The 21183-nt window shown below is 41.2% G+C and overlaps 1 protein-coding gene and 3 non-coding genes across 4 annotated transcripts in view; 2 read left to right on the top strand and 2 right to left on the bottom strand.

The window, feature by feature from the left end:
* LOC138242549 (antigen WC1.1-like) overlaps positions 1 to 21183 on the bottom strand; it is a 621195-nt gene that overhangs the window by 235458 nt on the left and 364554 nt on the right. The window lies entirely within an intron of this gene.
* Positions 1297 to 1368, bottom strand: trnat-cgu (transfer RNA threonine (anticodon CGU)). The gene has a single exon. It is a non-coding gene; the product is annotated as a tRNA-Thr (tRNA).
* Positions 4373 to 4445, top strand: trnak-uuu (transfer RNA lysine (anticodon UUU)). The gene has a single exon. It is a non-coding gene; the product is annotated as a tRNA-Lys (tRNA).
* trnai-uau (transfer RNA isoleucine (anticodon UAU)) lies at positions 12565 to 12658 on the top strand. The gene is made up of 2 exons: positions 12565 to 12602; positions 12623 to 12658. It is a non-coding gene; the product is annotated as a tRNA-Ile (tRNA).

The following is a 21183-nucleotide window of genomic DNA, read 5'->3' as shown; positions in this document are numbered from 1 at the left end:
ACAAATTGTGTTGCATTGTGCTGCACCTTTCTTCTGCTGCTTTTTAAAATCAGCCTTAAACATTTGAATGCATACCTTACTGCTGCTAATCACATTCACGTGTTTACGAAGCTTTTTTCTGTCCGTTATGTTTTTGCTAAGCAGTTTCTCCATTTTCCTCGTACTGTGATTGTGAGTGAGCACAACAACACTGAAACAGTGTAAAGACAGATAAAAAAGTCAGGGTAAAACGCCTGACTGTCGGGAGTGGGATTTGAACCCGTGCCTCTATTTGGAGAGCGAAACACAAAGCTTAAAAGACATGAAGCTGTGAATTTGCTGTTTTAAACTGCTTGGCTATCCTGAAAAATGTGTGCTGATTGTACCAGTCGCATCCGATTTTCCGTTACTTTAGAACGATTGATATGACTGGACGAACACAATTTATGGCGTTTAGCATGACATGGAAAACAGTACCGGAGCATTCGGGTCCGGACTACCAGACTCAGAAACAGTTTTTACCCCCACACTATCAAACTATTAAACTCACAGCCTCTCTCACTCTCTCCTCACCTCTCACCTACGATCTGAAACTCACAGTGCCTTCTTTCTTACCAAAAACCCAAACACACATTGAAAATCTACCTCTACCATACATGTCAAAAGCTCACTCCCCATCATTTCTATCCCTTTATTTCATTCTTTTGATGCATGTTTTTGCACATAACCTGTTACCTTTTTGTTGTTTTGCACACTGCCTGTTGTTGTTTTTTGCACATCGGCTGTTGTCTCTTTCTTTTGTTATACAATTGTATTGTTGTTGTGTTTTTTTCTTTGTACTACTTATGTCCGAGAGCTAGCTAAATACCATTTCGTTATTCCATATACCTGCGTATGAGTATAATGACAATAAACTTGAACTTGAACTTTTAACTTGAATTTGAACTTGAACTTGACATAGTCTTGCAGGCAGTATATTATTTTATCGTTTACTCGTATAAAAAAACATGGTCTTCTTGTTCCTAAGTCAGATTTTTAGTGCTTTCGAACGTTACTTCCAACCTGGACTGACAGCTCACCAGATTTGTTTGTGATCAGACCATGGAGTGGGGGGCTGTACCAAGCGTAGGTTCCTTCCCAATGCTGAGGCGATCATTTGGAAGATGGGTGTGAAGAGAGACAAGCTTTGTCGACTAAAAAACAAGGCAGGATAAGCATGAACACTAATCACTGGCGACAGTTATGCTCTCTTACTATTGAGACTCCTACATTTTTTTGAAGACTTTGAAACTAAAGGTAAGCGGAGACAAACGAAACAGGTACGGGTGGGGATTGAACCCACGATCTTCGGTTTACGAGACCGACGCCTTACCACTTGGCCACTGCGCCTTCAAATAAAGAGGAGAATAATGTTGTTCAAATTATTTTTTTCTGAACCTGGTTTACATCGCCTGGAGGCAGCAACAACAATAAAAGGGATACTTAACAAGGAGATGCGCTGTAGCAGTGCAACTCCAACAGATGCTCCTGAAGAGACTGGAGGTTTAAGCCAGCTCCTTAGAGCGCTCGGCCGTGTTACTCTCAACAGCGGCTCTTCAGCTCTTGTTGTTTGACCTAGTGGTTTTATAACGCGTGGAAACGACCGCAACTTCATTTTCTGAGATGCTTTCTCTCATGTGGTGAAATCTCGACCTCTTTGGCATCTCTGGCAATAGTTTTTCCTGTAGAGCACCTCTGCTTATAGTGCCCTTGAAGTCATTTTATTTTTACAGGAAGACGCATTCCCTAACAATCTCTCCTGTTTTAGAAATGCTTCATAAGGCATGTTTGATTCAATGGACAAACAGTATACTAATTGTACAATGCAGATCTATGCGGCATTTGTACTGGATTTGACTGGGATTCTGAAATACTTCTTGAAAAGGTATTCAGATTTTCTTGAACCTATAATAAAAACACAGACCCGAAACTCCCTAGCTTCCAATCTCTTGCTGTCCTTAAACTCGGACGTGATGTTCTGCAGACGTGCAGTGTCCCTTTACTCTCGTTGTTTTCAAAACGACCTCCGTTGTCGGGCGCAGTTAAAGTGGAACTGGCCTGACCGCACAGGAAATTACTGAATGATAAAATGTTTCTACGGCTCAAAATGTCCCTTTAGACCCTCGTCATGTCTCTGTGAGGAACGGGTAGGTAGAGAGGTTTAACAGATGCTCACGATGTTTCACACGGGGTGTTACCTGTTGTAGTGTTTCAAAAGATGTGTTAGCGGACCATAGATTATCTTGAAAAGATTCGGGTTTGCACTGGCTGGGATTCAAACCTGACTCAATTATTTGGAAGGCGCCTGTACCACCAACGCACTTCCGAGAAGACCTTACAAATTATCACAATCCTCTCTCTCACCTACAAAGTTATGGAGACACAGACGTCCAATGAAAGCTCAAGGCTCAAATCCTTTGTTGTGATATCATTTTAATTAATATTAGCTTTGATAAGGTGTCATTTTTGCCACTTAAAGGTAAAGTCTGCTCCTTTTCTCCTGGTATAGAAAGAACGTGTTCCATCTTTGTTTAAAAACACCACTAAAAGTAAATTATTCAGCTCTACCGCCTGTGAGCATTGACAAGACATCTCAAAAGGACATATTAAATAAGAACACGATCCTTCCTGTTACCATTCCTGTGGTTGGGGCGTTGTTTCACCCTTTTGCGTTAAATCATCAGTACTGCTGTTTTTCTATGGATAGTTTAATCAAGAGCACTTAAAAGATGCAAAAAGCTTTCAAATAAAATAGAATTGAAAGACAGTCGAGTAAGGAGGTAGAAAAAAAGCACTCCCCCGTCTGGGAATCAACCACCGTCGCCCATGTAACTGGATACAAAAATAACAGATTAATTTGTGCCCAGTCTCTTGAAGCTTCGATGCGATTATTTTTCCTTCCTTATTTCTTCATTCCTATGAATTTACTCTGTAGTAGAAGAAACGCGAAAGTGGGAAACTGCAGGCATTCTTCGTGAGTGGTGTGATCAGTGAGCATTTGCACATCTCTAAGTCTGTTCCATAAACTTTATCATCGGGGATGTAGCTCAGTGTTAGAGCGCATGCTTTGCATGTATGAGGTCTCGGGTTCAATCCCTGGTATCTCCAGGTGCTTTTATATTAGAGTACTCGCATCGCAATCTTCTGTTGAGTGAGAACTCTTTGCTCGTGTTCAGAGAGAGCCAGGTTTACACAATTAAATGCAGTTTACACAATTAAACTCGACGTGCTGCAGGGTTGCGCTGCTATTTTAAATGTACCTCTTTTAGTTCTGTTAAATCCTAAATTATTTGAACTAATAATTTAGTTCAAAGTCAGGAAATCCAGAGATTGCTTCACACTTGTCGTGGCTGTTGCAGAAAACACCTGTTGAATCTCACCCGGGATTTCTTGATTGATCATTCAGCGAGCGAATCCTCCTTCTGAACTCAGCACTAAACTGAAAGCTTCACGAACTCCTCACTCCGTGTCCTGTACTGCTCTCGTGTAGATGTGAAGCACAGCCATAAACACACCTTGAACTTTTTCCGTTTGTTAAGGAAAATGCAAAAGAGCATGACAAGTATTGATCGTATAAAATATCCATGGCACAACTCGAGAAAGTACTGAAGGACTACACATCGACTTTTGATGATTACAAGAGATTCAAGAAACACAATCGTCCGCACCTGGGTTTGGATCCTGAACGCTAGAGTTAAAAGAACATAAGCGACGGATATGACCTATAAACTCTCTTAATTGTCTTATAGTTTATTAAATAAAACAATTTCTAAATGAATTCTAACTGTTGATAGACGATTTATTGAATTTTAACAAAATCACAATTACAACCTTTTTCGGTTAAACTGTTATTCACATGCTCTAACGTAAATAAACGTTAGTGTCTTCCGGTGTGTGAGTCAATTTCTCCAAAAAAATATTTGTTAGTCTGGCGGGAGGCTGTGCAAGGTGTTAAGAAATAGAATTTCTAAAAGACAGGCTCCCTAAGCTTAACATCAAGGCTGTTTTCTCTACAGAAATGCTCTTTAAATTTCAGCACTGTTGCAACTCCCTTTATAAAGGGTGTGCACAAGTATACAACCAAGGCATTGAACGTTTTTTTTTTAATTATTGTTCCAAAAAATGTTCCATTTGTTTTCTTTTTAATGTTGTTGATTAAAAGATTTTATTAAATGTGAAAAAAATCTGAATGTGAAAAAAGGTCAAAATGCTATTGAAAAAAAACAGTAATGTGAGGAAAGATGGACTGTGGGAGCCCCTTAACTACCCATGTCATGCTGTATTTCTCACTCATTCTACTGGGAATGGTACACGTGACTTGCGAGGATCCCGACAGTGGTGACTTTCTTTCAGAGCCCGGATAGCTCAGTCGGTGGCGCATCAGACTTTTAATCTGAGGGCCCAGGGTTCAAGTCCCTGTTCGGGCGGATGTGCTATTCTTAAGTCTATTGTGAATGTCATTCTAAATAGTCTTTTATCTTTCACTCTTCTAGCTGTACTGTGGTTATTTTAAATGTCCATTACTTGTATTTACAGTAGTGTATTTAGTGTTTCATTTCACAAACCGAAAATGTTCAAGAAGATCTTGTCACTCTACTCCACGTCATTATCTAAATTAAATCACAGTAGAGTACAGGACACGCAGTGAGAGGCTCACACAGTGAGTACTCTTGAATACGACAAGAGGAAAGGCACACTGCACATCTGCAGAACATCACGTCCGAGTTTACAGTGACAGCAGAGGTTGGAAGCGAAGTAGTTTTTTATTACTCGCTCGCTGAACGATCTCTCAAGAAACCTCGGTTGAGATTTAACGGGTGTCTAATAATCACGTTCAAAAAGGTGACGATGTTTTTTTTAACTAGGTAGCCTTAATGGCATCGTGGTGTGAGTAGATCTTAAAGCAGCTGCAGACAGAGTACCCGTAATGGCAACACGTTTCTGCTTTGAGTTCGGCTTTTCTTATTTCTTCTGCAGAACCAGTGGTATCGGAATATACTGATCCGCATAAAAAGCGCTTTCGGGTTCTGATCATTTTTATTGAGCGCTGCTCTAAACTTTTGCTCGGGCTAGTTTTCCCCATGAAAAAAAGACATATCCCTAATTACATGATTTCACTTTTTTTCTTATCAACGAGTAGAAAGAAATAAAATATATACTTCATTATAAGTACCACAGGCAAGATGCCGTTGCGTTCAGGTCGCAGTTACCCCTGGAGACGTTTGCTAAAATCTCACTTCTAATAAAGAGGTCTTTCTCGTTAGAGTAGGATCGATAGAAGCCTTAAGCGGGGGAAAAAATCACAACATCTCGCATTTCACGTGTTTAATGTTAACTGTCTCAGTGGTTGCTTTGGTGATTGATGGCTCTTCTCCCTCGCAGGGTGACGGCAAACGTCTTCAGGGAGGGAGTCTCCCACGCACGGCTTGTCTTTATCAAGAGCTGAGACAACAGAAACAGACTTCCAACTGACATTAATTACTTCTTGAGCGTTTATGACCGTCTTTAAAAGTTGAGAGCAGGTGAAAAAGTCTTTGGAAATGAGGAAATGACTGCCGACAGTAAACAGAGCTGACGCTCAGCTGCAGACAAGCGCTCCTCGTTAGTACAGTATAGTGCTGAGTACCCCCGCTTGTTGCGCGGGAGACTGGGGTACGTTTCTGTGACAGGGCGCTGGTTTAATTTTTTAACAACCTGACTTCACTTAAAAAGTGTGTACTGTGTACTACGTTTCGGACTAGTTAGTGCGGTAGAACATGGAGATCATCTCCAGCTTTGAGCTCAACTGCAACAAGAAGTCATGCTAAATGTAGTTTAGTGAGTAGACATCGCGAGACAACAGAACGAGAGTAGAAAGCAGGAATATAAGGTGTAAGGGCATGATCTGTGTAGTTAACAAAATAGTTAAAATAATATTAAAACGTCTCTTTATTAAGATACACAACATTTATGGCGACGAGAGATGAGTGCTTGACGGACTCAAAGCGAGCAGAACACTGCAGATTTTAGTTCTCTTGCTGGTAGAAACGAACTTTTGAATTTTCTGACTGTTCGTTTAGCTTGCCCATTGGAAGATATGGCAGCCGCGCCGAGAAGCTTTGCTTATGCCCGGCTTTTTTCACCGCTTCTACTGAACCTCGTAGCTCCGGATTTGTATACGGAATACAAGATATGGATGGAGTCGTACAGTTTTTTTTGAAATAGCCGGTGGATCTACAGAAGCTCAGGATGCTGTGAGACGTGCTACATTACTGCACTGTATCGGGGCTCCCGTGCAGCGGATTTTCGCCAATCTCCCTGGAGAAAAAGGTACATATGAACAGACTGTAGCTGCCTTAGACGCTTACTTTACACCGCGGAGAAATGTGGTTTTGGAACGGCATAAATTTAGGCAGAGAACTTAGTCTCAGGACGAATCTGTTGATGCTTTTGTGACTGCACTAAGAGAATTGGCTAAATCTTGTGACTTTGGAGTATTGGAAACTGACATGTTAAGAGATCAACTTGTGGAAAAATGTGCACATAAGAGACTATAAATTGCTGCAGGAGGAAGGGCTGACTTTAAAAAGAGCTCTTACAGTCGCTAGAATTCATGAAGCAGCTCAAGCAGAATCAAGAATGCTTTCTGACCACAGTGACAAAGTGACACTGAACGGGGCGCTCGCTCAAACTTTACAAACAAAAGCCGAGCAGCAGGACACAGTCATGCTAGAGAAATAGAAGAACAGGGGACGGCTGACATTACATGTTACAGGTGCGGACTAACAACGCACAAAGCAGATGAATGCGGAGCGTGAACAGCAAAATGTCTACACTGCAAGAAAACAGGACATTGTGCACATGTCTGCAGAACATCACGTCCGAGTTTAAGGACAAGTATACCTTTTATTGTTGTTGCTGCATCCAGGCGATGTAAACCAGATTCAGAAAAAAATAATTTGAACAACCTTCTTCCCATGCTTACTCAAAGGCGCGTTGGCCAAGTGGTAAGGCGTTGGCCTCGTAAACTGAAGAGCGTGGGTTCAAGCCCCACCTGTGCCTGTTTCATCTGTCACCGCTTTCCTTTAGTTTCAAAGTCTTAAAAAAACTTGCAATGTAGGGATCTCAATAGTAAGAGAGCATAACTGTCGCCAGTGATTAGTATTCGTGCATATCCTGCCTTGTTTTTTAGTCGACAAAGCTTATCTCTCTTCACACCCATCTTCTGAATGATCGCCTCAGCATTGGGAAGGAACGTGCGCTTGGTACAGCCCCTGACTCCATGGTCTGATCACAAACAGATCTGGTGAGCTGTCAGTCCAGGTTGGAAGTAACGTTCGAAAGCACTAAAAATCTGACTTAGGAACGAGAAGACCATGTTTTTTTATACGAGTAAACGCTAAAATAATATACTGCCTGCAAGACTATGTCAAGTTCAAGTTCAAATTCAAGTTAAAAGTTCAAGTTTATTGTCATTATACTCATACGCAGGTATATGGAATAACGAAATGGTATTTAGCTAGCTCTCGGACATAAGTAGTACAAAGAAAAAAACACAACAACAATACAATAGTATAACAAAAGAAAGAGACAACAGCCGATGTGCAAAAAACAACACCAGGCAGTGTGCAAAAAAAACAAAAAGGTAACAGGTTATGTGCAAAAACATGCATCAAAAGAATGAAATAAAGGGATAGAAATGATGGGGAGTGAGCTTTTGACATGTATGGGAGAGGTAGATTTTCAATGTGTGTTTGGGTTTTTGGTAAGAAAGAAGGCACTGTGAGTTTCAGATCGTAGGTGAGAGGTGAGGAGAGAGTGAGAGAGGCTGTGAGTTTAATAGTTTGATAGTGTGGGGGTAAAAACTGTTTCTGAGTCTGGTAGTCCAGACCCGAATGCTCCGGTACTGTTTTCCATGTCATGCTAAACGCCATAAATTGTGTTCGTCCAGTCATATCAATCGTTCTAAAGTAACGGAAAATCGGATGCGACTGGTACAATCAGCACACATTTTTCAGGATAGCCAAGCAGTTTAAAACAGCAAATTCACAGCTTCATGTCTTTTAAGCTTTGTGCTTCGCTCTCCAAATAGAGGCACGGGTTCAAATCCCACTCCCGACAGTCAGGCGTTTTACCCTGACTTTTTTATCTGTCTTTACACTGTTTCAGTGTTGTTGTGCTCACTCACAATCACAGTACGAGGAAAATGGAGAAACTGCTTAGCAAAAACATAACGGACAGAAAAAAGCTTCGTAAACACGTGAATGTGATTAGCAGCAGTAAGGTATGCATTCAAATGTTTAAGGCTGATTTTAAAAAGCAGCAGAAGAAAGGTGCAGCACAATGCAACACAATTTGTGAGAATTCGTGGGTTTTTATGCTGCTTGGACTTCTTTCAAGCCTATGAGGTGACCCCCGTTTTATTTTCATTTTCAAACTTCAGAACCGAAAAACAAAAAGGTTTCATGTGTGACAGCATTCCGTTGCAAATACCGTTTCCACGATGTATTCAGCGACGGGAATGAAATATTTTAGTGCTGGCTCTGCTTTAAAAAAAACACTATTGTTCCAACCCCCAAAAAGACTAAAGTGGCATGCCTGAATAATTACCGCCCAGTAGCATTAACATCTGTGGTGATAAAATGCCTGGAGAAGCTGGTGTTGTCACACATCAACTCCTCCATCACAGAGTCCCTGGACCCCCTGCAGTTCGCCTACCAGAGCAACAGATCAGTGGATGATGCTGTCTCCCTGGCTCTGCATACAGCCTTGGAACACCTGGACACTAAGAACTCGTATGTGAGAATGCTGTTTTTGGACTACAGTGCAGCATTCAATTCCATCATACCCAGTCAACTGGTGACAAAGCTCAGGGGATTAGGTCTGTGCAACTCTGTCTGCAACTGGCTGCTGGACTTTCTTATCGAGAGACCACAGGTGGTGCGGATAGGCAATAAAACATCAACACCACTCACCCTGAGCACTGGAACCCCACAAGGCTGCTGTCTGAGTCCAAGGTTGTACTCCCTATTTACTCACGACTGCACAGCAAGACACAGCAACAACCACATCATTAAGTTTGCCGATGACACCACTATAATAGGACTGATCAGTGATGATGACGAGTCCACTTACAGGGATGAAGTTGTACAGCTGCTTCGGTGGTGTCATAGCAATAACCTGGACTTGAACATAAAGAAAACGAAAGAGCTAATAGTGGACTTTCGGAGACACAGGCCACACACTCACAGCCCACTCAGTATTGATGGAACGGAAGTGGAAACAGTCACCAGCTTTAGGTTTTTGGGAATTCACATCTCTAAAGATCTAACCTGGACTGTGAACACTGACTCTATCATGAAGAAGGCTCAGCAGCTCCTTTATTTCTTGAGGTGCCTCAAGCGATGGGGGATGCCAATACATGTGTTGGTGAACTTCTACCGCTGCACTATCGAGAGCGTCCTCACCAACGGGATCACCGTGTGGTATGGCAACACCTCTTCGCGAGAAAGAAAGGCACTGCAGAGAATGGTAAATATGGCCCAGAAGATCATCGGCTGCGGTCTCACCAAGATTAAACAGCTCTATGAGGACCGCTGCCGTGGTAGAATTCTGGCCATCACAGAGGACAGTCACCACCCCGGGCATGAGCTCTTCACCCCACTGCCCTCAGGCAAGAGATATAAGAGCATACGGACACTTACCACTAGATTCTTCAATAGCTTTTATCCACAAGCAGTGAGACTGGCGAACACATTTAGCCATCCCCCTCGGACCACACCTACACCATCACCATCTACCTCATTTTAATTTATTTATTGTACGTCTCCAGTCATTGTTTACACGTCTGTATTGTTTATATTCAAACTGTCTGCATGTTTACTTGCACATTGTCTATTGTTTGTTTGTACATTGTCTTGATGCACTGTTTGCACTTTGTTTTGTTTTTTTTACACTTGTTTTACAATCGAGAGACTTTCTGTAAGTAAGAATTCCATTGTACCAGCACCGGTTACATATGGCAATAAAGTTCAAGTCAAGTCAAATGCGAGGAATTTCAGAAAAATCTGGAAAAGCAACGCTTGCAGTAAATTACAAATTTAAAGCGTGTAGTCAGCATGAACAGAACAATGCAATGCTCTGGAAAATATGATCTGAAGCTGCAATTACTCTTTTATCTCAGGCAGTTCATTCCGATACGATGTTTCCGCAGAATAAATGAAATGCCGAACTCCAAACATGTTCTTGCCATTATTATTACTCCTGCTACTGTAGTTTTAAGCTTTAATCAGTGGGTATGTAATGTTGTAAAGGGGCTGGACTACTTTGTTCCGTCAAAATTCCATTATGTGAATTTATGCTTTTTTAATATAAGCATTAACAATACAATGCATGCTCAAAAACCGTTACTTATTAGCTTAAGAAGCGGCAGTGTTTTGACAAAGTGCGGTATTCAAACAGTAAATGCTGAAGTGTTTAATACTTGATTGAGAGCAGATCTCCCTCGATTTAGACAAACTTTTGTTCGGCCGATGATTTCAGATCAAAATCTGAATCAAGTGGAAAGAAAGCTGAATTACGCTGGGTACTGGGTATCACTGTTACACCATCAGGTCATGCTAGGAGGATTTGGGGGATCAAACTGACACAGAGGAACCCAATGTGGGGACTGAACCCACAGTTCTGAGATTAAGAGATTCTTGCTCTATCAACTGCACCTATAACTCTTGTGCTACAGCAGTAATGTTTCTGGGTGTGGATGAACATGACATAATAGGCTGGCAGCAGGAACACGTGGCCCACAGGCAGTGACAGTATCGCTATCACATTTGGCTGCAGTATATTGTGTTGAGAGCAGCAATAACTTTCCTGCAGAGATGGGAGTGCCTTTCATACAGCTCTTTCAATCGGACAGAGTAACAGGAACCGACCTAAAGTTTCGGCTGTGGATCCATCTCCGCATGGGGGAAAGAGACAGTAAAATAGCAATGAAGAAACAGAAAGAATTGTGCTCGCTGCAAAGTAGGAAAGAGGTGGTCAGATACATAAAACAGCTTGGTGATAATTTGCAGCGACAGTTTTATGTTGTTTAGTACATGGATTTCTCTTCATGTTCCTTAAGATGTGTAATTTGTATGTTGGTTGTATGAGAACAGTTTCTTCTCAAGTCCTGTCAATTGACAGTGGAGAGCTAGCTGGTGCACATCTTCAAGAAGACTCTCTTTAAGGCAATTACAAGTTTCTCAAACAAATCTGAGTCATATTTTTAAAATAATTTAGCTAATGAGCAACGAGAGTATAAATTAATTCTCCCAATCTCCATACAAAGATAAAACTCCATGTGTGAGTCTAAGTTTCTTTGAGGCTACTGATGTACGTCATTATTGGACATTCCCAGTGATATTGACTAAGGAGCTCAATTTTTACATGTTGTAGTTCAACATGTGCAAAACATTCGTATCCCCTGCAAATATCGGCAAGGTCAGTGATATTCTCAACAATGCGTGACATTGCAATTCGTGCCATAATTTTTCCCAATGTATTCTGACATGCCAAGATCAGAGGGTCATATTTAAAAAACTGGTGCATTAAAATTGTTTGTACTTCAGGATTTTGATAGTCTGTTACATTGTCTTTCACACATCAGTGTCAGAACTGTGAGACATTTTCATAATCAGGGGGGAGGCCGTAGAAATAAGCAGAAAGTGCAATCACTTTTTCCCAGTGTAAGTCCGTGTTATGGTGAGTTTTTAAAATTGGTTTGCGATTTTCTGAAATATATTCCATACAAAAATATAGTTTGGACAGTCGCTATTTGGATATTCCCTTTCAGTGAAGATGTCTACAGTTTTCCAGCCGGATTAGTACTGATCGAAGAGAGCCATCTACAGGCGAAAGGCGACATAACATCACAGCAGCAGCATTTAAGGTGGAACGAAAAACACGCATAAGAAGCTGGCGAATAAGAAGCCAACTTCAGCCTCGTAGCAGACCCTGGGAGGCACGCTCAAAATAATCATCTTTCCCAGTACTTCAGAGTCTTATTTAGATCGCTTCACTGCAATTTTATTTGATTGATTGGAGATGTGAAGCCATCGAGCCTGAACTGCGCTTCACATTGAAATTGAAGCCATTTCTCATGTTCTCTCAGTGTCGAGGAAGCAATTGAGTGTAAAGGAGGCGACTTGAAAATGAAACGTGTAATCACCTTACAGAGGGTCTTCACGACGGGGTGCGTCAGCTAGTTCTCCATTATTGTCAATTTACTGGACTTCTGAAGAAACCTATCTACAACGAAAATACAAACTGCACAGTTCAAGGCACATGAAGAGAAATCAGTGTGCCGATTGACTCAAAAATGTCGCTACAAACAATCTACCAGGCTGATTTACTTGTCCGACCACCTCCCTCCGTCCCCCTTTGCTGTTAGCACAATTCTTTCAGTTTCTTTTCTTGTATTCTCCTTGCTATTTCAGTGTTCCCCATGTATAGATGGATCCACAACCGAAACCGTTTTCACCCTGTGTTTCTGCAGCGTCAGTCTGTATGAGGAGCACACTTTGCACAGCTCCAGTGGCGCAATCGGTCAGCGCGCGGTACTTATACAGCAGTGCACAGCGAAGTTATGCCGAGGTTGTGAGTTCGAGCCTCACCTGGAGCAGCGTCTTTAGCTACTGAAAGCAACTGTCAAGTTAAGATATTATTAGGTATCTGATGGAGATAAATTAACATCAAACGAAGAAGTAAAGGTTTACTTCGAGTCACAATCAAATAAGGCTCCACAGCTGAAACATTGTGTTTCCTTCTCTTTTCAGCATGGAATAAACCTTGACTTTTTCCTTTGAAGCCCATGCATTCTGACGCAGCTCCCTACTTAAATTACCATCAGCTGTGTACCTCCAGCTGACCTGTACACAAATATATGAGAGAGGTCTACTGAGACGAGAGGAGCACTGAAGACTTGAAAAAGCTCTCGAATTAGACTCTGTGTTTTTGTTGTTCCCTAGATTTGTTTTTAATGTTCTTTTTCTTTTGAAGTTGTTGCATTTGTTTTTTTTTTTGTAGTTGTTAGACTACTACAGGGATTTACCTGGGTTCCTGGAAGACTTCTTGTTTTGTGTTTGTTGTGTTTTCGGGTTAAAATTGTTTTTTTTCTATTTATAGGACCCCACGCATTACTATGGGAGTAGATAACTTTAGTTCTTACATTGTACCTGAAATTACCACATAAACTACTACTCTGTTTCCCTTTTTTTAAAAGGCACAAGTGAAGTTTGTTTTTCCTTGCTGCTGATTGGTAGCTACAATGGGTCAATTGCAATAAACCCTTATACAATAAACTCCACTGAAATTTGTCAGCAGCTCTGTACTAAACCTGTTCTCAATTGCAACAAACCTAAAATAACAGCTGCTGCCCGTTAGATGTTACTGCATTAGGAGTCTAGCTTAAACCACCTCTTCATAGGTTTTAAGCTACTCAGTAGCGGACTAAGCAGAACAATCGATCACATTAGAACTGTCTTGAATGTAATGGAAATAATGTACTCATTAAGTAACAAGCTTATGCACCACTTGCTTGAAAATTATTATTATATTTAACTAAAATTGCTTTCCAGACACCACAAATATTCACAATGAATGTTATCATTACACGTATTTACTAATAAAAGTGTTATTTATTAATTATTATGTATATCTTCCATGTATATTTTTATTAGTAGCTGTATTACAAGTAATGCATATACAGTCTTTATTATAGTTAGTTTTCAGTTATCCTGGGGAGGGAAGAGAATGGAAATTAAGGAAATAAAAATTTAAAGGGCTTTTAAGTCTTCAATGTGTTCTGTCATAGCTGTGTGTTGTCACATCTGGGTGTTAGTTTAGTATATTTGTTGTATTATTTATTGTGATTTAACACTACACTTGTGTTTCTCAGGAGAAAGCAGTAAGATTTTGTTTTATTTGAGGGTACAGAAAATTGTATTGTACGCCCAAATGTAAGGTTACGTTAAGAAAACATTATTGTTACCTTTTGCAACGTTATTTATTTAAGACGGTTCTTCAGAATAGTGTCCCTTACGTATCTGTGACTGTGGTCCAACAATAACGGTGCTGAAATAGCCGGAATGTGTGGGAAGAAGATGGAGATGGAACAGGAGGCTTATTCAGTCGATAGAAAGGTTGTGTAGGACTGAACACACTACGGTTATGGTACTGGGTTTAAGAGCATTACGATCCTACAGTCTCCTGATCCGTAATCAGATGCGTTATCCAATGTACCACTGGCCCTTGTACCGCATTCCTCAAGTGCACCACTGTGAGCTTGCGCCGCTACAATAATACATCGCCCCAGTCCAAATTTTCTAAAATTAAATGAACACTTCCATTAAATTTAATGTAGAAGGATGTTGCTTTCCATAATGATAAACTGTGTGGCAAGACAGGCACCACTGAGACTCAACCCCAGGATCTCCTGTTTACTAGGCAGGCACTCTAACCAACTAAGCCACAGCATTCTCACATCCTAGTGTTAATTCTGCATCAGCAGGGTCAGCTTGTCAGCACGCCTGTCTCCATTTGGTGGTTTGAGCTGACGTTGCCATGACGTTGCCATTAAATGCGACCGAGAATACTCCAACCGGCGCGCCGCTATGCCTGCCGTCGGAGAACTAAGCCATGGCACTGGCATCAGATATCCCTTTTACAGCCACTTGGACACATCTCAATTGCTCTGAGACACCTGCATTCAGTGTGCGCTGAGCCTGCTCGCTGAGCAAGTGACGAGAAATGGCTTATGTCCAAGGAGTTCAATATGCTTTTTATGTTCAATGGGGTGTCCACTACAGCTAACACTGAAGCGCAGCACAGGCTCTGTGGTTTGACATCTCACAAGGTAAATGTTGAAATTGTAGGTGGAAGAGGAAAATTACTCTTGAGTATGGGGAAAGAGGCAACTCATGTCCGGAGGGGGCTGAAGTGTGTATGGAGGTGGCCAAGTGGTTAAGGCAATCTCCTCTTAATACATGATACTCTGCACAAGTAGGTTTGAACCCCATTCTCCTCGAGGAAGGGCTTTGACACATTTTGACCTTTTTAAACTTGGTGTGCTTTCGTTTTGTTTCTTCGCTCCTGTATTACAGCAGTAATATTTCTATAGGTGTATTATCATGGTAGGCTGACAGCAGGAACACGTGGCCCACAAGCAGTGACAATATCAGAGGTGTCTGCAGTGTGTTGGTTTGTAAGCAACGATAAAATAACTTGACATGGAAGCAGGTGTGCCTGCATTAATACAGCTCCATCGAGAGGAAAAAGTAACACAAGAACCGACATAAATTCAACAGCACGTTTCTGCAGCTGAAAACAGAACATACTCCACGTGATGATTGAGCTCACAACCTCGGTATAACTCCACTATAAAAGCACCACAACCTGACCAATTGCGCTACTGGAGCAGCACAGCACAGTAGCACATTTTCCTCAGTGTACTCAAACAGTGCTTCTTCCCTAGCCTACCAGCTTCAAGACTTTTTTAAATTGATCAAAGATTCATTGGAAAAGGTTTGTTGATGGGTCAGGTGGGAATCACACCCAGATTCACTGCTTGCAAGGCAGCTATGTTCATCATTATACCCAGGACTGGCGCCAGGGGAATGATCTGTAGGGGGTCTGAAATCCTGAGGGGGGTAGTGATATTTCGGTTTAAATGGAGCCATTGCAACCATCCAAGTGAATTCTCGCAAGCATGCCACTGATTAGTATTTCATGTTAGAAGATAACGACAAGCAATCTGGTATTTAGTGATGAAGAACAGTTCCACGTTCATCAGAACTCACGTGATTATTTTTGCCTGGAGCATCAACCATATGTGTTCATTTTTGCAACAACATCAACGGTAACGAGGTTCTGAATCATTAAGAAATCATTGTAAAACCAACAGAAAGTAGAAACTTCTATAACTACAGTCCTAGTTATATAACGATTGTAAGTATAAGGATAAACTACTGCAAGGCATTGGTCCACCTGAGCAAATAAGGTCATAATAATGTTGACACCCCAAAACATAGACACTATGTAACGTGCTGTTCCTGGACAGATAGCCCTCCTGCACATTAAACAGTCTGATGTAGTAACTGTGAATTCGGGGTTAGTCTAGTTATCTGACCATTGACAATTTATCCAAAACTGAGGGGGGTGGGACTGTTCAGTTGAGGGGGCGATTTTGGCATGCCAGTAACATTTTGACAAAACGTCCAAGAGTTACGAAAACACTTACTTTGTGTATAAAGTACATTGTGTACACACTGTAAGTTCAGAACGCGAGAAATACTGCTCAATATGGGATCCTGTCCAGTAATATCAGGGCTGTAAGGGGGTCAGATCTATAGATGTAGTAAACACATTAGTGGAGACAGTGTGTCTGCCCTCTGTGTGAGAGCCAGACAGGAAAAATAATCTGTGGTCTGGGAAGAAGAGACCCTCGTTGGAAGAGCGGTGCTTCTCACAGGAGAGAATGAAAAAAAATATTTTTCTCCTTGGGGGAATTAAAAGCACTTATGGGGAGTGGTGTGATGGTAGTGCATCTGATACCACATCAAAAGGTTGTGTGTTCAAATCATGTTGAGATCGGATGATGTATGTTCAGGTTCAGCTGGTGCCGAACCCAGGAATTAGACCATGCCGTTTGGTTTTATCTGTACACCACATAGATAATCTAAATGAAATAACAGAGCAGTACAGGACACGCATTCAGGAAATTACACAGCAAGTCATTTTGAACATGACAAGAGAAAAGGCACACTGCACATCCGTGAAACATCACGTCCGACTTTAGAGACAGTTACATCACAGAATGGAAGTTTCAGGCCCCTTTTTCATTACAGGTTCAAACTAACCTGAAAGTTACAGAGTTTTAGGTCACTTTTGTATTAAAATGTGTCTGAAGCCTATAAATATAATTTGCCCTTTTTTAAATTGTGGATGAAATCCAATCCCATGTACCAAGACCTTACAGTATATTCATGTTAATTAAAATGACTAATGCTATTGGACATTAGCTGGTGCTTTTTGTAACGATTTGCTATTTCATGCTGGAAAGAAGGAAACCTGACCAACGTTTGCTTTCAGGTGCGGTTCATTCACATAATGGACTTCTATTTCTGAGTAGCCTGATTTAAAAACACACGAACCCGGTAGAAGTCGAACCTCCAATCTCATGATGCAAAATCAGACGCGTTATCCATGAAACCACTGGCCAATCATGTAACTGAATTGCACCATGGTGAGTTCAGCACTGCAACTAGTAATTACTAGTAATAGTAATAATCCCATCCTAAATTTCTAAGTGAGAAACGTGTTTTCTACATTTTTATCAGTTTTAAAATATCATCTCTTTAATACAGACAAAGGGTTTGTGTTTCACTTTGAAATTCTGATTGATTTAGAATTCAAAGAAAAAGATGCTTTCTTCAACAACGCAGTGCAATTATGACATCTTTCACTCTACTTCTCTCTTGTAGTAAAGCAGACCTTGCAGTGTGAGCATTTACTCTAGTAAATTAGGTCATGTATCATGTTAAATCACTTCTTCAAAACAAAACATTCCTGGTGCACGTTTTCTCCATGAAAAAAATACATTTTTCCCTTACATGATTTCTCTTTTTTTTTGCATCAGAGTACAGAAAGAAGAAAAAAGGGAAAAGCAGTGTCGCAAAAAAACTCCATCGCCCTTGGGAGATGTCAAGCTCATCGGATATGAAAAGTGCCCAATAAAAGCAATTTCTTTTCATTTATCTTAGCGTCAGGGCTGCTATTGTGTGTAGAGGAGGCAACTTGCTCAGCCAGCAGACTCACCGCTTACTGAATACAGGTATGTTTTGAGTGTCATGCTGATCGTCTTATAAATGCAAAAGAAACTTTTAAAGCTGATAAAGTTTTCCATTGTAATTTGCATGTAGCTACAACGTCCCTGGAAGAGAGATTTTATCAGTTGCACGTAATCAGTATTTTTTACTTTTTGTTTAGTACTGGAAATATATATTTTTTTAATTTTTCTAAAGAAGATCTCAAGAAGTATTGCCAGGACCTTCCTTAAGCATTCAATAGCGATATTAATGGATCAGAAATGTAAGGTAAATTGGTGATCTGAGCCAAAATAGTCCTTACACGCCTCCTGGAACAGTGTTCATATTCATAGCAAGTTATATTCTTTTTCAACCCCAAACGTTGCTATTGCATTAAGCTTTGTGTGACCATTAGAGGTTTCGGTAGCTTCTGGAGAGCGCACTTTTCCAAACTGAAACCTATAAGAACATTATTCAAGACGCACCATGTCCCAGAATCATTCATCGGGACTAGGATTAATATCAATGGAAAGTACTTCAAAATAAAAGATTTAACTGAAATATTAAAAGAGTAGGAAAGCATTTAAAGTAGAAAAAAATCAGTTCAGATGATATTTAATTTTTTGAGAAATGGGCACATACATCAGCTCAGTGAGCAGTGCAAGGTGCTCTTCTGGAGATGATGTTAAATTAGTTAAAATCATGTGATAGTTAAAAAAGCTTAATACTTAGTTAAACAGCCAGCACAAATGGTTGCGTTTGTGATTATGTCACTTCTCTACTACAGCAGCGTCGGTAAAAGACCCTCTGAAAGCAGTAAGGCTCTGCACAGCTGAATTCGTTGCTATTTGGAGAAATCCACAAACTCGTGTTTTTCATGTGCTTTAAAAGACAGCCATACTCACCGACAAAATAAAGACACTGTTGCTGATTTTTTCCGAAGCACAGTTGACCTTTCTGAGCCAATTGATGAAGCTCACCCAATGAATACTATAGCAGAAGGTGGAGGAAAGTGCAACTTTGTAACTATCACAACCACAGGAACAACTGCAAGAAGTAGAATCAATTTCCCATCGAATGGTGGTGTTGTCTGAGGTACGCGATGTGAGCGTGTGCAGAGAATCCCACAATCTCTTCAAAACTTGGACAAAGTATTTCTGATGGAGCGCTGTGCGCAAAGATTGAATAAGCTTTGCTCCTGCCGATGATTCTGCGTGAAAAAGCACAGCATTCAAGTTTCACAGACAAATGCACCATGCCTACTGTAGCGGCGAGGCTTATTAATAAGAAAGAATTAAGTGTTCTGAGCCTTCCCAAATGAGGCCCCATTTCTGTGTTCATCTCTGTGGTGCAGCCACAGAGAAACTATTCATGCAGGCTGATTTAAGGTTCCTGATAAGGACAGCTCCCAAAGGGGATGCACTTAGCTAAGCCTGGCTATCATGATCAATGGTCATCCATTGGTGCCTATCTGTCTAGGGAGTGCCAGTTGGACATCTGGACTGCATTCCTAAGTGTCAGGAGTAAGTGACTCATATTTCACCTTGATCAACCAATCAGGGGCTGGTAGGGCCGAGTAACCCACGTGGGACTCTGATGCCCATGGAACTTTCAGCCAATCAACGAGCTGAAGTTCCTCCAGGTAAAAACAGGCAACACAGAGAGCCTGAGAGATTCAGTAAGATTCAGGGAGATTCAGTAAGATTCTGGAGAGGATTCTGTGGACTGTTCTAAAGGGAATTCAAAGGAGAATTCCAGGGCAGGACGGCCCAGGAGCAGAAGGCTCCCAAGGGCAGGACATTCTCGCAGCGTGCCTCCTGACCATCCTGAGACTCAGCTCGGACAACCACGGAACGGCCAGTGTGTCCGAGTGCCAGAACTTTCCTTTGTTCTAAGAGTCTAGAGTGGAGGTTGCCAGAGAGTAACCAGCAGCAGGCCTCGTGAACAGGTCGGAACTGTGGACAGCTGAATCACTATTCAGAACTAGCTCTTCATCAGGAACGAACCGGTCCTCTTCCTGACTTTCTGGGACCCACAGTCATCTTTTCTCCTGTGCACAAACTTTGCTAGTTAAAGCCAACAGTGAGCATCAGCAGTGCACCGTCACAAGCCGCACAGCACAGCCTGGCACCGAGCCAGAGAGCGCGGATTGGACAGCAACAGCCTGCAACTGTTTGTTTGTGCCCGCAGGAGATCTGAATCCCCAGAAATTGGATGAGTATTCAACTTCACTGCATTACAGCTCGAGAATTCCATTGTTATCCAAACCAGTTGATATCAATTTAATTCCTAAGAGTTATGTACTTGTTTTGAGTATCTAATGTAGAAGTTGTAACCAAGTTCACTTTACGAAACGGTCTTAATGAATGATATACTGAACGTATGTCCTCTTGATATGTGTAACACTTTGTAACTGATTGAATATATATCTTTTGTATTCTGATAACCCTCTCGATAAGATCTGTTAGGTTTACATGCATATTCTATGTATTAATAAATGTATCCTCGTGTATTAGCACCTGTGTGTGTGCGTTGTTTGAGTTATGTCGCATGGTTGGACTCTAAAGCCATCAAAAGAATCAACTTTGTGATTTACTGCTACAATAAATAATTGTCTCAGTAAATGCCCAAACCCTACAGAACTGGTGCCTTCAGAGAGCCACTACAGTTACATATTTGGCGTCCCTGAACGGCCAGTTTTTCTTACACTACAGAACCAATTTTAAAAACAATTGCGGCACACTACGATTCACACTGACTCAAAAGTGATCACGGCAGATGTTGTTCCCTGCATAATGCTGAAGGGACCAAAGAGCATTGCTGTTGGGAACACAAAATGAGGTTTTTTTATGCCTTGATGTTAAGCTGACAAAGACTATCTTGAAACACCTAGTTCAGTCTCTCGACAGACTGCCAAGCAAAGCTTTTACCCATTGACGTCGCAATAGAAGGAAGGTCTTAACCCACCAACACTTAGCAGTGGCAAGATTCAAACCTAACCCAGCGAAGAAAATGGAGCACAAACCCAGCACTTAGACCACCCAGCCACACTCCTTACACCTTACTCTCTTGAGAACGTCGGGTGGGTTCAGCTCTTGTTGTGCGATGCTTGGAAATGACTGCATCTTCATTTTCCGAGATGTTTCCTATCACATCTTTGTCAGCTCTGAATAAAGTGCTTCTTTGGAGCAGGCTTCAGACCTTTTATTTTATTTATAAAGGAGGGCCATTCAGAAACATGTAATTCCTGTTTTAGAAATGCTTTGGGCGGTGTGTTTTATATAATGCACAAACAGTATTCTGATTGTATACTGTAGACCTGTGTAGCAATCATACTGGACGT

This window comes from Lepisosteus oculatus, chromosome 14 (genome assembly GCF_040954835.1).
Source record: "Lepisosteus oculatus isolate fLepOcu1 chromosome 14, fLepOcu1.hap2, whole genome shotgun sequence".
In the NCBI taxonomy this organism is placed as follows: domain Eukaryota; kingdom Metazoa; phylum Chordata; class Actinopteri; order Semionotiformes; family Lepisosteidae; genus Lepisosteus; species Lepisosteus oculatus.
This window is presented reverse-complemented; position numbering and strand designations above follow the sequence as displayed.